Raw genomic sequence first — 12,662 nt, forward strand, 5'->3', positions numbered from 1 at the left:
TGGAAATACTTCACGAGTATCCGAATTTCCCGAGTACCTGCCGTTAGCATTACGAGCCACTACGAGATATCCACGAGCTCCGATATACCCACTACATACATTCTACGTACTTACCACGAGTTTGATTTTCTTTTTTAACTCGAGAGAGCTCTTGGGTAAATTCGCATCGTGGGACAGGGGCTTTAGTATTTGTAATGTTCAACAGCCTATTGGTTGTTGGGAAGAAGCTGTTCCTGAACCTGGGGGTTACCGTTTTCAGCATCCAATACCATCTTCCCAATGGCAAGAGGGTAATGAAAGAGTGGCAGCGTGCTGTGGGTCCTTGAAGATACTGGTTGCTATTTTACATAGAAACATAGAAAGTAGGCCCTTCGAGCCAGCACCGCCATTCAATGTGATCATGGCGGATCATCCTCAATCAGTACCCCGTTTCTGCCTTCTCCCCATATCCCCTGACTCCGCTAGCCTTAAGAGTTCTAACTAACTGCCTCCTATAGATCCCTTCAATGGTGGGGAGGTCAGCACCCGTGATGGACTGGGCAGAGACACCACTTTTTGTACAGATTTTACATGTGCCTTCAATAAAATTTGTAAAATAATTTCAGTCACAGGTGCCAAGAGAATGGCGTACTGACCACTCCTTGTACACAAAGAAAAACTCAGAAGCACCAAAGGGTACAGTGCTTTCCATAATGTTTGGGACAAAGACCCATCATTTATTTATTTGTTTGTAATTGTTCAGGTGTGTTTAATTGCCTTCTTAATGCAGGTATAAGAGAGCTCTCAGCACCTAGTCTTTCCTCCAGTCTTTCCATCACATTTGGAAACTTTTATTGCTGTTTATCAACACGAGGACCAAAGTTGTGTCAATGAAAGTCAAAGAAGCCATTATGAGACCGAGAAACAAGAATAAAACTGTTAGAGACATCAGGCAAACCTTAAGCTTACCAAAATCAACTGTTTGGAACATCATTAAGAAGAGAGCACTGATGAGCTTACTAATCGCAAAGGGATTGGCAGGTCAAGGAAGACCTCCACAGCTGATGACAGAGAATTCTCTCTATAATAAAGAAATGTCCACAAACACCTGTCCGATAAACCAGAAACACTCTTCAGGAGTCAGGTGTGGATTTGTCAATGACCACTGTCCGCAAGACTTCATAAACAGAAATACAGAGGCTACAGTGCAAGATGCAAACCACTGGTTAGCCGCTAAAATAGGATGGCCAGGTTACAGTTTGCTAAGAAGTACTTAAAAGAGCAACCACAGTTCTGGAAAAAGGTCTTGTGGACAGATGAGACGAAGATTATCTTATATCAGAGTGATGGCAAAATCAAAGTATAGAGGAGAGAAGAATTACCCAAGATCCAAAGCATGCAACTTCATCTGTGAAACACGGTGGTGGGGTGTTATGGCCTGGGCATGTATGGCTGCTGAAGGTACTGGCTCACTTATCTTCATTGATGATACAACTGCTGATGGTAGTAGCATAATGTATTCTGATGTGTATGGACACATCCTATCTGCTCAAGTTCAAACAAATGCCTCAAAACTCATTGGCCAGCTGTTCATTCTACAGCAAGATAATGATCCCAAACATAGTGTGAAAACGACAAAAAAGTTTTTAAAAGCTAAAAAATGGTCAATTCTTGAGTGGCCAAGTCAATCACCCGATCTAAACCCAATTGAGCATGCCTTTTATATGCTGAAGAGAAAACTGGTATTACCCCCAGAACAAGCATAAGTTAAAGGTACACAAAAATGCTGGAGAAACTCAGCGGGTGCAGCAGCATCTATGGAGCGAAGGAAATAGGCAATGTTTCGGGCCGAAACTCTTCTTCAGACTGAAGAAGTCTGAGGAACAAGGGTCAGTCTGAAGAAGGGTATCGGCCCAAAACGTTGCCTATTTCATTCGCTCCATAGATGCTGCTGCACCCGCTGAGTTTCTCCAGCATTTTTGTGTACCTTCGATTTTCCAGCATCTGCAGTTCCTTCTTAAGCATAAGTTAAAGATGGCTGTAATACAGGCCTGGCAGAGCATCACCAGAGAAGACACCCAGCATCTGGTAATGTCCATGAATCGCAGACTTCAAGCAGTCATTGCATGCACAGTATATGCAACAAAATACTAAACATGCCTACTTTCATTTACATGACATTGCTGTGTCCCAAACATTATGGTGCCCTGAAATGGGGAGACTATGTATAAACACTGCTGTAATTTCTACATGGTGAAACCAAAATGTATAACAATGGTCTTTGTTAAAATTTGACAATAAATACTTTATCCATATGTGATTTTCTTTCTATTACAAATCTCAAATTGTGGAGTACAGAGGAAAATAAATAAATGATGGGTCTTTGTCCCAAACATTATGGAGGGCACTGTATACGGTCACTTTAAGCAAACATCTCCTGTGATTACAAAATATCAAACCACATTGTTGTATAACTTGCAGCCAGAACTTCCCAGGTGAAAACAAAGATATATTTCTCTTTGACAAGTTAAATTCATTTTCTGGATATCAAAAAACCTACTTTGCAATTCCATTACATTATAGATTTTCAATAACATGAATTCCCATACAGTGGTTAATGTGTAGCTACCCATAGTACCCTTTCACATTTTAAATTGAGTGTTTAAAATAAACATCCATCTGACACTTTTGAATAATACCTTTCCGTTTCCTCAGTGCAGATTGTTCTCAGTGCCTCCTGATCAACTCTTTGGTGATAATGAATAATCCAGCTATTGGTTTTATTAACGACATAATCGTGGCATGCTCTCAAGTTGTAGGTGTAGAATTAGGCCATTCGACCCATTGAGTTTACTCTGCCATTCAATCATGGCTGATCTCTGCAACCTAATCCCATTTTCTGCCTTCTCCCCATGACCATTGACAACCGTTCCAAACAAGAATTTGTCTATCTCTGCCTTAAAAATATCCACTGACTTGGCCTCCACAGCCCTTTGTGGCAATGAGTTCCACAGATTAACTACTCTCTGCCTGAAGAAGTTCCTCCTCAACCCCTTTCTAAAAGAGCACCCTTTAATTCTGAGGCTATGACCTCTGGTCCTAGACTCTCCCACCAGTGGAAAGTGAAACATCCTTTCCACATTCACTATCTATGCCTCGTTATTCTGTAAGCTTCAATGAGGTCCCACCCTCAACCTTTGAAACTCCAGCGAGTAGAGGCCCAATGCTATCAAACGCTCATCATATGCTAACCCACTCATTTCAGGAGTTATTAATAATGTTGTTATCGAAGCTGTAGAGTTACAAACATAGAAACATAGAAAATAGGTGCAGCAGTAGGCCATTCGGCCCATCGAGCCAGCACTGACATTCAATATTATCATGGACGATCATCCAAAATCAGTACCCTGTTCCGGCTTTTTCCCCATATCCCTTGATTCCCTTAGCCCTAAGAGCTAAATCTAACTCTCTCTTGAAAACATCCAGTGAATTGGCCTCCATTACCTTCTGTGGCAGAGAATTCCACAGATTCACAGCTCTCTGTGTGGAAAAAGTCTCAGTCCTAAATGGCCTACCCCTTATTCTTAATTGTGACCCCAGGTTCTGGACTCCCCCAAGATCGAGAACATTTTTCCTGCATCAACCCTGTCCAATGCTCTAAGAATTGTATATGTTTCCATAAGATACCCTCTCATCCTTCTAAATTCCAGCAAATACAAGCCCAGTTGACCCATTTTTTCCATCATACAGCATGTCATCAAACAGTACAGTATCATCCCGGGAATTAACCTGGCCACCTACACTGCACTCCCTCAATAGCAATAATGTCTTTCCTCAAATTAGGAGACCAATATTGCACACAATACTCCAGGTGTGGTGTCACCGGGGCCCTCCTTGCTCCTAAACTCAAATCCTCTCACAATGAAGGCCAACTTTAGCTTTCTTCACTGCCTGCTGTACCTACATGCTTACTTTCAGTGACGGATGTACAAGCACGCCCAGGCCATATTGCACCTCCCCATCTCCTAATCTGACACCATTCAGATAATAATCTGCCTTCCTGTTCTTGCTATCCTCACATTTATCACATTATATACTGCATCTGCCATGCTTCTACCCACTCACCCAATCTATCCAAGTCACCCTGCGGCCTCATAGCAATCCTCCTCACAGCTCACACTGCCACCCAGCTTTGTGTCATCTGCAAACTTAGAGATGTTAATTCCCTCATCTAAATCATTAATATATATTGTAACCAACTAGGGTCCCAGCACTGAACCTTGCAGCACCCCACTAGTCACTGCCTGCCATTCTGAAAAGGACCTGTTAATTCCTACTCTTTGCTTCATGTCTGCCAACCATCCATGTCAATACCCTACCCCCAATATCATGTGCTTTAATTTTGCACACTAATCTCTTGTGTGGGACCTTGTCAAAGGTTTTTTGAAAGTCCAGATACGCCACATCCACTGGCTCTCCCTTCTCCATTCTACTTGTTATACCCTAAAATAAAATCCAAAAGATTAGTCAAGCATGATTTCCCTTTCATAAATCCATGCTGACTTTGACCGATCCCGTCCATGATTTTTAGAGCTACCTCCTTGAGTACTCTGGGATGCAGCCCATCAGGTCCTGGGGGTTTATCTGCCTCAGTCCCAACAGGTTATCTAACACTAATGTGGATTCCCTTCAGTTCCTCCCTACCACTAGATCCTCAGTCCCCTAATATCTCCAGGAGATTGTTTGTGTCTTCCTTGGTGAAGACAGAAGACCAAAGTACTCGTTTAACTGTTCTGTCATTTCCTTGGTTGCGTGAATGACTTCTGACATTTTCACATGTGCATTGCGGTTATTAACATATAGATGTTTTGTTTATTTTATATTACCTATGGGTATTGTGTTACAGACCTGTTATGCTGTTGCAAGTAAGAATTTCATTGTTCGTTTGAGTACATAAGACAATTAAACACTCTTGCTTCTTGAGTAAACTGCCTACTTCCATCTTCACAACAAGGCCTGCTTATGAAATTTGAATCAATCTCCTGTCGAAACCCTTATCAGTGCCTTTTCTATCTTTAGCTCAATGTTAACTCAGGCACTTGATACATTCTAAACCCAAGTTCTTTTAAAAACTTATGTTGCCATTAATTCAGAGAAATGTATCTGCAATCTCACAATCTAATCTGTGAAGTACAAGAGGGCGAGGCGCCACTACGGCGTGACAATACCAGAGCTGCTGTCGGTGTTACTGCTGGCACTGAGCGAAGTGAGCCCACGTTAACTAGCGATGCGCGTCCTCGCCCGCAGTGCACCCGCGTCGTGCACGCGCACAGGGCGCGCTCCCGCACGTGGAAGTAGGAGGGACGCGCGAAGGCAGCGAGCCTTGGGTTACGCGCGGTGCAAACCCCCTGCACACGAAGAGTACACGACTTTGTTTTCTTTTAACATCATGCAACGCGTACTGTACAAACATCTCAAGTTCAAGGTTAATCAAATGCAAATTGCCATATGCATCCGAAGAACAGTTCCTATTTTGGGGGGCAGATCCCGATTTAGTCAGCGACCCGGTCTTCAGTTGGGCGTGTTTTGCATTTTTGTTGAACAAAACATGATAAAGGTGTAAGAAAGGGATGTCCGCGCTTTGCACCAACACATACCGGCCATGCAACCAACAAGGGGAGGAATGAATCCCTTTCTGATTTAGACCACTTGGTATCTCAAAATACCACGTTAAACAACGTTGCCAACTCTCACATGATGGTGGATTCGCAGCATAAAACTTATTTTTTTGGTTTAGTTTTCAAAAATGAGTTGTAATTATCTTCCTTGACACCATGCTAATCACGACAGGAATGGCTGAGTAAATATAATGGGTCATTTCAGCTTCAGCACATACATTTAATGTTGGGGCTGTTAACACGACTGCTGCCCTGTGGGCTGGTTCAGGCGGCTTCGAAAGTTTTATTTAGCAGCGGTTTCTTCATTAGTTGTGACCTTTAAGATAATAAATGTAAACTCGGATAACCCACGTTAACTGAAAACGTTAACGGATTGGTTGGAAAATGTGGAGAAATGTGTGAATCTAACAACTTGATCTGCCCAACTAAGGTAGTGGGATAGAAGCAGGCATCTTGCTAAACACACCATACCTGACCCTCCCCCTCCCCTCTTGAAGATTTATGTACATGGACAGCACTGCGTGAAGTTAATGAACATTTTTTTTTTTAAGTTTCCGACTCAAACGTTAAACACTTGACATTTAACACTTAAAAACCGGCTGGACCCCCCCCCCCCCCCCCCCGGCAAAAAATAAAGTTTTAACCAACTAACAGAGGTTTAAAATCGAAAGCTTTCGCGAGAAAGTAAATAACTGAAAATATTGACAGATGAAAAGTTGTTTCACCTCGAAGAGGAAACGTGAATAAAAACAAGCCGTCCCATTCTATCACAAACAAGATAACAAGATAAGACAAGAAACTATTGAAATACGACCTGATTGCCACAGAGAGAGGTTGGCTGCAGATTAATAATCCTTCGGTACACACTTGATGGCTGTCCTGAGATAAAGACGAATAGTACAACCAAGGCTGTAAGAGGGACAGTTTGCCCCAGTGGAAGCCGAGTAACGCTATCAACTGTGTGCAGTCACTTCCTCCGTTGAGCTGCTGCGCTCCCACTGGCCAGGTTTCTAAGTGCAGATTATTCAACAGAGTCTCGCTCGGTTGGACGCATCGCCACAACCACCATAATGGGCAATACCGATCCCGTGGCCACTTTCTATTCCTCTTGTGTAGGAAGGAACTGCGGATGCTGGTTTAACCCGAAGATATATACACAAAGAGCTGGAATAACTCAGCAGGGCAGGCAGCATCTCTGGAGAGAAGGAATGGGCGATGTTTCGGGTCGAGACAGTCTGAAGAAAGGTCTCGACCCGAAACATCACCCATTCATTCTATCCAGAGATGGTGCCTGTCCCGCTGAGTTACGCCAGCATTTTGTGTACCCCCTTCCTCTGGGTTGTATACCACTCTCACACACATACACACACATACACAAAGGCTGCTACGTTTGAACAATATTCTCAAGTATTCCCAAGGCTTGTCATTTCCAGAGTTGTTACTTTGTGGGTTTAACTTTTGAAAGACACAAACACTCAAAATTGATATACAGAAAACGCCATGAGAGTGGAATTAGTCCCAAAAATAATGGGACACGCTGTGAAAGGGAGTGCACAAACTCAGAATTCACTTTAGCTTCCCGCAGCCAGATCTCAGATCCGAATGCAAGTCCGGGCTTGGCTTCGTATCATTATTCCTACAATTGGCCTCCGCACTTCCGATCGATCGACAAACAAGTCTAAGCGTCTGGTTGCAAGGTATGTTTGCAGGTATCGGCTACACCAAGTACTGGTGTAAGTAGGTGGCAGGAGAATGATGTGTGAGAGAATAGGTCGGTGGGAAAAATAAATCGGGGAATGGGACAGATCTGAGGCACAAGGAACTGCAGGTGCTGGAATCTTCAGCAAGAATTTAGAAGATTGAGGGGGGATCTTATAGAAACTTACAAAATTATTAAGGGGTTGGGCAGCCTAGATGCAGGAAGATTATTCCCGATGGTACACAAAAAAGCTGGAGAAGGGTTTCGGCCCGAAACGTTGCCTATTTCCTTCGCTCCATAGATGCTGCTGCACCCGCTGAGTTTCTCCAGCTCTTTTGTGTACCTTCGATTTTCCAGCATCTGCAGTTCCTTCTTAAACAGAGTATTCCCGATGTTGGGGGGTCACAGTTTAAGAGGGAAGACTTTTAGGACCGAGATGAGAAAATCATTTTTTTACAGAGAGTGGTGAATCTGTCGAATTCTCTGCCACAGAAGGTAGTTGAGGCCAGAGGGAGTTAGATGTGGCCCTTGTGGCTAAAGGGATCAGCGGGTATGGAGAGGAGGCAGGGATGGGATACTGAGTTGGATGATCAGCCATGATCATATCGAATGGCGGTGCAGGCTCGAAGGGCCGAATGGCCTACTCCTGGACCTATTTTCTATGTTTCTATGTAAAACACAAAGTGCTGGACGAACTCAGTGAGTCAGGTAGCATCTATCGAGGGTAGACACAAAATGCTGGAGTAACTCAGCGGGATGAGCAGCATCTCTGGAGAGAAGGAATGGGTGACGTTTCGGGTCGAAACCCTTCTTCAGACTGATCTTGAGAATCGGCATAGGCCCATTTAGGTCGAATGGCCTTCTCCATATCATAAGGATGTATGAATAAAATATGACACAATGTATAGATAGAACTTGATGGTTGGCATGGACAAGGTGAGCCGAAGGGGCCGTTTCCATGTTGTATGGCACTAACTCCAATTACTGTCCCATTGGACGTGATTTAAGGCAGGTAGGTACAAGGAACATGACGCTCTCCAGTATTGAATAACGTGGAAGAGTCAGACAGGAGGGATCCGATTTTTTACTAGCACACCGTTTGGTTGCAGAATCCAGAACCGAGTTGCACTCTGACCACCAAGATATCTCAGAAAGCAATGACTATAAACATGCAGAGCTCGGGGTGGATGTTTATTTAGCGTTAAGGCATTGCTAACGCCCAACAAACAAAAAATCGGCGTTCTCTTGCAAAGCGGCTAAAGTCCACTCCTTCTGGGCGGCAAGGTTGAGTTGCTACAAGCGCTTGCAGCTTCGGTTTCCTCCCACACCCCAAAGACGTACACGTTTGTAGGTTAATTGGCTTGGGTTTGTATTCTTGATATCAGTGTAAATTGTCCCTGGTGTGTGTAGCTTAATGTGCGGGGTGGGACTCGATGGGCCGAAGTGCCAGTTTCCGCGCTGACTCTCTAACTAAACGAAATCCAATCTCATTCGGCTGAATCTCTCTCTGTCTCTCTCCTGCTGAATATTCAGAGGCTCCACTCGGAGGAGCTGGCGCGGGTCTTGAGAAAAGACAGCAGCGACTCTTAATTGACCAGGCGGTTGTTTGGGAACATAAAGATCACACGCAACAGAAGCACGAATGGCTTCAATCACAGCCGTTTTCCCTTGGAATAAAACAGCGGGGTCAGAGCAGCAGCGCAATGGAGGTCAACAAAATTGATGCTCTTGGCGGGAGTGCCGTTGCCCCAAATCCAGCACGGAACCACATAAGGAAATGTCATGTGTAGGAAGGCACAGCAGATGCTGATTTAAAGCGAAGATAGACACAACATGCTGGAGTAACTCAGCGGGATATCTGGAGAGAAGGAATGGGTGACGTTTCCAGTCGAGACCATTCTTCATAGCGGCTTGCTCGAAGAGATGAATAGAAACGCATGCTGTAAATGAGAGAGAGAGAGAGACAGCAGAAACTTCAAAAGTGCTGGGAATACTCAGCAACCCAAGCAACATTCCTGAAGAGAGAAACAAAGTTAAAGATTCAAGTCGAGGGCCTTTTATGTGGCTGGGAAAAGTTCGACCTTCTTTATCTCCAGCATATTTCAGCTTTACTCAAAGGTCAACACTTTCCCTGGTGGATGCTGCCTGACTACTGAGTCTTGAGATAGACACAGAGTGCTGGAGTAACTCAGCGGGTCAGGCATCATCTCTGCATCTCTGGAGAGAAGGAACGGGTGACGTTCCGGCTGCCTGTCCCGCTGAGTTACTGCAGCATGTTTGTGTCTATCTTCGGTTCTTTCCCACACATCTGCAATTCCTTCCGACACACCCCGAGTCTTGGGTCTGTATATCAGACCTCCAGCATATGTGGTGTTCTGCACACAAGTGGGAAAGGTGGGAGTTTAGAGGAGGGGGGGGGGGGGGTAAATTGGACGCAGTGTAAGCACCGCTATTGATGCCACCATAAGAGAAGTGGGAGGGATGTAAGGTAGGATAGGTGGTTAGGGGGAAAAATACACAAGTGCTGGAGTAACTCAGTTGGTCAGGCAGCATCTCTAGACATCATGGACATGGCCTCAGTGCTGTACTGACCGGGGTGATTATGGTTATGTATAGTTTTGATGAGCACTCTGCAAAAATAGTCTCCTCCCATCCCCCCGCCCTCGGGCTCCTCCTCCTCCCTTTTTCCTTCCTTCTCCCCCCCCCCCCCCCCCCCCCCCCCCCCCCACCCCCCATCCGTCTGAAGAAGGGTTTCGGCCCGAAACGTCGCCTATTTCCTTCGCTCCATAGATGCTGCTGCACCCGCTGAGTTTCTCCAGCATTTTTGTGTACCTTCGATATTCCAGCATCTGCAGTTCCTTCTTGAACACTATGCAAAAATAAATGTATTCCACTGCACCTGGTACACGTGACAATCAAGATAACATTGGATAGGTGACGTTTCGGTCAGGGACCCTTCTCCAGAGATGAGCAAGGGATGGAGACATCTTCACAAACAACCCTAACTAGTTGTAAACTCTGCAAAAAGTTGTGACCACTGCCCAGGCCGTCACCGGCTCTGACCTCCTCACCACCGAAGGGATCTATCATAGTCGCTGCCTCAAAATGACAGCCAACATCATCAAAGACCCACACCATCCTGGCCAGGCACTCATCTCACCACTGCCATCGGGAAGAAGGTACAGGAGCCTGAGAACTGTAACGTCCAGGTTCAGGAACAGCTTCTTCCCTACAGCCATCAAGCTAGTAAAACTACAACCACATAAGCTATGAACTACAATAGACTACCATTATTATTATTATTATTGCGCTGTTATTGTTTGTTCTTTTTTTTCTGAGTTTTTGTTATATTATTTATTATGATTACATATTCTGTTGTGCTGCAGCAGGTAAGAATGTCATTGTTCTATCTGGGACATTTGACAATAAAACACTCATGACTCTTGACTAGATCCAAAATTAAAACAGAAAATACTCAGTAAGTCAGGCATTAGCTGTGGAAAAAAAAGCAATGTTTCAGATCCAGAACCCTAATAATTTCGATCAGCCAGCATCTCGTGAAACATAGAAACATAGAAACATAGAAATTAGGTGCAGGAGTAGGCCATTCGGCCCTTCGAGCCTGCACCGCCATTCAATATGATCATGGCTGATCATCCAACTCAGTATCCCGTACCTGCCTTCTCTCCATACCCTCTGATCCCCTTAGCCACAAGGGCCACATCTAACTCCCTCTTAAATATAGCCAATGAACTGGCCTCGACTACCCTCTGTGGCAGGGAGTTCCAGAGATTCACCACTCTCTGTGTGAAAAAAGTTCTTCTCATCTCGGTTTTAAAGGATTTCCCCCTTATCCTTAAGCTGTGACCCCTTGTCCTGGACTTCCCCAACATCGGGAGCAATCTTCCTGCATCTAGCCTGTCCAACCCCTTAAGAATTTTGTAAGTTTCTATAAGATCCCCTCTCAATCTCCTAAATTCTAGAGAGTATAAACCAAGTCTATCCAGTCTTTCTTCATAAGACAGTCCTGACATCCCAGGAATCAGTCTGGTGAACCTTCTCTGCACTCCCTCTATGGCAATAATGTCCTTCCTCAGATTTGGAGACCAAAACTGTATGCAATACTCCAGGTGTGGTCTCACCAAGACCCTGTACAACTGTAGTAGAACCTCCCTGCTCCTATACTCAAATCCTTTTGCTATGAAAGCTAACATACCATTCGCTTTCTTCACTGCCTGCTGCACCTGCATGCCCACTTTCAATGACTGGTGTACCATGACACCCAGGTCTCGCTGCATCTCCCCTTTTCCTAGTCGGCCACCATTTAGATAAGTCTGCTTTCCTGTTTTTGCCACCAAAATGGATAACCTCACATTTATCCACATTATACTGCATCTGCCAAACATTTGCCCACTCACCCAGCCTATCCAAGTCACCTTGCAGTCTCCTAGCATCCTCCTCACAGCTAACACTGCCCCCCAGCTTAGTGTCATCCGCAAACTTGGAGATATTGCCTTCAATTCCCTCATCCAGATCATTAATATATATTGTAAATAGCTGGGGTCCCAGCACTGAGCCTTGCGGTACCCCACTAGTCACTGCCTGCCATTGTGAAAAGGACCCGTTTACTCCTACTCTTTGCTTCCTGTTTGCCAGCCAGTTCTCTATCCACATCAATACTGAACCCCCAATGCCATGTGCTTTAAGTTTGTAAACTAATCTCTTATGTGGGACCTTGTCGAAAGCCTTCTGGAAGTCCAGATACACCACATCCACTGGTTCTCCCCTATCCACGCTACTAGTTACATCCTCGAAAAATTCTATAATATTCGTCAGACATGATTTACCTTTTGTAAATCCATGCTGACTTTGTCCAATGATTTCACCACTTTCCAAATTGCTGCTATCCCATCTTTAATAACTGACTCTAGCATTTCCCCACTACCGATGTTAGACTAACTGTCTGTAATTCCCCGTTTTCCTCTCTCCCTCCCTTCTTAAAAAGTGGGGTTACGTTTGCTACCCGCCAATCCTCAGGAACTACTCCAGAATCTAAAGAGTTTTGAAAGATTATTACTAATGCATCCACTATTTCGGGAGCTACTTCCTTAAGTACTCTGGGATGCAGCCTATCTGGCCCTGGGGATTTATCGGCCTTTAATCCATTTAATTTACCCAACACCACTTCCCGGCTAACCTGGATTTCACTCAATTCTCCAACTCCTTTGACCCGCGGTCCCCTGCTATTTCCGGCAGATTATTTATGTCTTCCTTAGTGAAGACGGAACCAAAGTAGTTATTCAATT

General features: G+C 44.6%; 1 protein-coding gene across 6 annotated transcripts in view; it reads right to left on the bottom strand.

Annotated features, from left to right (window-relative positions):
• dgkz (diacylglycerol kinase zeta) overlaps nt 1-12,662 on the bottom strand; it is a 549,506-nt gene that overhangs the window by 265,027 nt on the left and 271,817 nt on the right. For 3 of the 6 annotated variants that reach the window (XM_033039210.1, XM_033039209.1, XM_033039206.1), the window contains exon 1: nt 6,472-6,602. The exons of the other annotated variants lie outside the window; for them this stretch is intronic. The gene's annotated coding sequence lies outside the window, so the exon portion shown is untranslated. Of the gene's footprint in view, nt 1-6,471; nt 6,603-12,662 lie in introns of those variants that run through there. 6 annotated transcript variants of the gene reach the window in all.

Source organism: Amblyraja radiata, chromosome 20, assembly GCF_010909765.2.
Source record: "Amblyraja radiata isolate CabotCenter1 chromosome 20, sAmbRad1.1.pri, whole genome shotgun sequence".
Taxonomy (NCBI): Eukaryota; Metazoa; Chordata; class Chondrichthyes; order Rajiformes; family Rajidae; genus Amblyraja; species Amblyraja radiata.